Source organism: Acanthisitta chloris, unplaced genomic scaffold (genome assembly GCF_000695815.1).
Source record: "Acanthisitta chloris isolate BGI_N310 unplaced genomic scaffold, ASM69581v1 scaffold23675, whole genome shotgun sequence".
Classification (NCBI taxonomy): domain Eukaryota; kingdom Metazoa; phylum Chordata; class Aves; order Passeriformes; family Acanthisittidae; genus Acanthisitta; species Acanthisitta chloris.
In genome coordinates, this window is record NW_008675646.1 from 13,461 (window position 1) to 17,486 (window position 4,026).

The window sequence follows — 4,026 nt, forward strand, 5'->3', positions numbered from 1 at the left end:
TCCAGCCCTAACTCAGGGGCTGTGCTGTCCTGCCCTGCTGTCACTGGCTCACACATTCCCTCCTGCCGTGGGAAATCTTGCTTCTCAGAGAGGAGAAAAGTGGGAAATTTTGCTTCCCAGAGAGCTTGAGCAGGCATTGGGTTTCCTTTCTTCTCTTTTGTGAAGTCCAAGTTATGTTTTCCATCATCATGGACAGGCTTTGCCCAGTGGTGCCCATAGGCACAAAGAGGTGATGGGTCCACCTCTCCTGCAGGGCAGAGCTGCTGTGGTAGTGCTGGTGGTAGATGATCTGACTTGGGAGTCCATGTCCTGGGGTTGTCATACAAGGTTGAGTGCAGGTTTGTGCCCCCACCAGGGCAGGCAGTCTATGGTCCCTTGCAGCAGGGTATGAAGGGCATCAAGGTCCTTGCTGTAGTGCCTCTGCCTTCTGTGGAGGTGATGAGAGGAACAGCTGGCAAGGGTGGTGGCTGGTAGAGCTGCATGGACCTCCACTAGGCATATTGTTACCCCACTGCAGAGAACCTCTCTGTGCCCATATGACACCATCCATGTGCTCCAGTTGCCATCCTGGGAAGCTTGGTGCCACCTGTCCTGGGATAGTGCTTGCATGAGGCTTATTTGCATTGCCTTAGGGGAGCTGCTGCCTTCACAGTGTGACAACCAAAGCAGTAGAGTCTTGTGTCCATCTGTCCTTCCCTGATGATTTGAATGGGAATGGCACAGGGCTCGCCATCCCCTCCCAGCACGTGGATGCTGGACACAGCTGGGTTGAGCCTGCCAGGCCATTGGGTGAGAGCTTGTTTTTTTTCTTAAAAGGAGAGAGGCTGGAGGGAAAACAAAGTTAACCAGGTGCAGAGGTTAAGAGGCTGGAGGAGAAGGTTGCTTCTCTCTTTCAGTCTGGCCCTTCCATCTGGGCAGCTCAGGAGTTAATCAGTGGAGATGTTTCTGCTGCTCTCTCCCTTTACAGGAGTTCATGACAGGCTTTGCAGCCCATCTAGTTCACACACAGCCTGTCCTTCTTGTAACACTCCTGGAAAACCATGCCTGCAAAGGCTGAGGACGGTGCTGGCAGGGGCTTTCAGCTGCAGCTGCACAAGTCTGGCCCTGCCACCCAATAAATATCCCTCCTTTCAGCTGCAGCTGCGCAAGCCTGGCCCTGCCACCCAATAAATATCCCTCTCTGACCCCTGAGAAGCTCTGTTCAGCTCAAAATGGGGCTCTGGAACACTGCCTGGCCTCGAGACCCCCTCTCCTGCCTGTACCAGAACTGTTGTTCGAGGGACTGCCACCCACTGCTGCTTTCGGCTGTTGTCCGAGGGACTGCCACCCACTGCTGCTTTCCCTGCTGGCTGCCCCTCTCAGGTGCTGACCAGCTCCCTCGAGCAGGTGATGGGACTGGGTGCTCACTGGTGTTTGCTTAACACACTGCTCAAATTCTTGCTGTTAGTTTGATCTGGGGCACAACCAAAAGGAAATAGTTTTGCAGGTTGCCGTGAGTTTTGATTCCTCTAATGGTATTCATGGGCAACCAGCAGGAGGGAGCCTCTGTTTAGATCCTGTCCATGCATGGTGGCTGAGGGCAAGGCAGAAATAAGGTGTGTCCAGCCACGATAACATGTCCAGTGTGATAACGTGTACCCAGCTGCACAGCTTTTCCCATCCCCATAGGAAGAGGGGATGAGGGAACAACCAGCACTGACTGGGATGGCCTGGAGCCCATCCTGGAGTTCCTGCCCCAGCCCATCTGCTCCCTGTAGAGCTCCTGTGTTGGGTTTGCATGGCCAGGTTTTGGTAGCAGGGGGGCTGCATGTGTGGCTTCCATGAGAAGCTGCTAGAAGCTTCCCCATGTCCAGCAGAGCCTATGCCAGCAGCTCCAGGACAGACCTACCACTGGCCAAGGCCAAGCCAATCAGTGATGGCAGTAACACCTCTGGGATAACATATTTAAGAAGGAAAAATTGTTCTTGGGCAGAGAAGAGAGGAGTGAGAATATATGAGAGGAACAACTATGTAGACACCAAGCTCAGTGGAGCAGAAGGGGGAGGAGGTACTCCAGGCACTGTAGCTGAAATTCCCCTGCAGCCCATGGCGAAGCAACTGTGCCCCTGCAGCTCATGGAGGTCCACAGGAGTGCAGAGATTCACCTGCAGCCTGTGGAGGAGACCCACACTGGAGCAGGTAGATGCCCAAAAGGAGGCTGTGACCCTGTGGGAGGCCTGTGCTGGAGCAAATTGCTCCTGAGGGACTAGATTGCACCCTGTGGAAAGGGTGCTGGAGTAGTTCCTGAAGTGCTGTAGCCCACGGGAAGGACTCCTCTCCCTGAGCAGTGACAGAAACAACCTGTGATGAACAGGTGCCTTGGACTCTACTGGCTTTGGGTGCAGATGGACACGGTCACTATGCCTGTGTGGATGCTGTTAGACATGGGCAGGGGTGTTGGCTGGCTCTGGCTCTGCCTCCTGCTCTCAGGCTCACTGCTGGCATCCTCCTGGTGGGGAATCCTAACAGCTTTTAAAGTGTAGATTGAGCTGAAACTCAAATGTCTGCCTAATTGGGAATTCATCTGCATTCACTACATATTCATCCTGGTCTTTAAAGGAAAAGCTGATGAAAGAGGCAGGAACACAGACTCAGTAGGGAAGAAGCTTTTAGAGGGGAAAAATTGTTTGGAAAATAGCAAAGAGAGAGGAGGGGAAAGAATTCTGCTGGGAAAGGAGCATAACTGTATTACTTCCTTGGAGGTCTGGGAAATACATTATGCAGAGCTCCAAACAATGTTTGCCAGCAGCAAGTCAGCTTAGATGTGTCCATGGGGGGTTCCTTGTGGGTTTTTCTATTCTCTTTTTTTTTTTTTAATACCCAAACTCTTTCTTTCCTGGGGCCCAGGATGATCTGTGACTCCTGAGTTTGTCTTAGGACCTCGTTTGTGTGCGTGCTAACGACATGCTCTGGGCTATGCACGTCGTTAGTGTGCAGGGACAAGGTCCATCTGGTACAGTCCAGCTTGATCTCTGGGAGAGGAGTGGGTTTGACCAGGGAAGAGTTCAGCTGGGTTGCCAGTGTTGGCTGCACTGGAGCAGCCTTACACTGCTGTTTTTGAATCAGCCAGAGCTGAGTGGGTCTCTCTGGGGCTGGACATCCCTCTGTTGGCACTGGAGCCAGGCAGAGTTGGCCCCATGGGATGGATGTGCTGCCTGGTGACTGCCAAAGAGCAGGATTAGCCCCTTCCCCTCTGTACTTTGTGACTCTTGGTGGGTTTGAAGGAGCTGTGCTGGGTCTGCAGGGGGGTCTCTGAGCCCTCTGTAGGGCCTGAGAAGACCACGGTGGGGTTTGGCTTGAGCATTTTGGCAGTAGGTTCTTTCTTGGCCATGTTCTTCCTCAGCACTCTGCTCTGTGTTCCCCCCCACAGGGCTCCTGCTGGATGCCTCCTTGCACCTGGGGATTTTAAATTGCTGTCCCATAGATTTTGGTTCCTTCCCTGTTGCCGTGGGTTGTGACACAGAGCTGGTTGGCTCTAGAGGAGGTCTCATTCTTCGCCCCAGCTCTGCCACTAATGCCCACAGCTCATCTGAAAGGTGACTTCACCTCTCTCTGCCCTAGTTTCACCAAAGATGAGTTGGGTCGTGTCCTGCTGGCACATGCCACCACTGGAGGTCATGGGGATGTACATGTGACAGAGGTGTCCTCGTGCTTCTGGGGCTCTGGCATTGACCTTCCTGCCCCTTCCCTGTGTGCCTTCTGTTAACCTGAAGGTTTGCCTGGACCCTGGGACCACCAGGTTTCCTTTTTCAAGGCAATATCTGCTCAACTGTCCTGCATGTCCCCATCACCTCGAGAGCCACTGAGGAGCCATTGAAGGTGTCCCAGGGAGGGCTTGGTTTGGGAACCCCCAGCAGGAAAAACACCTTCAGGGTGGAGTGAGGAGGGGTCATGGTCAGATGTTCTCATCGCTGCCTGCAGACCTTGGATGTGAAGTAGTGTGGAACAGGAGGTTGTGTCCATGCTGGCAGCAGGAGTGTTCAGCAG

General features: G+C 53.5%; 1 protein-coding gene across 1 annotated transcript in view; it reads left to right on the forward strand.

The window, feature by feature from the left end:
- Positions 1–4,026, forward strand: part of SEPT9 (septin 9) — a 17,160-nt gene that overhangs the window by 6,704 nt on the left and 6,430 nt on the right. The window lies entirely within an intron of this gene.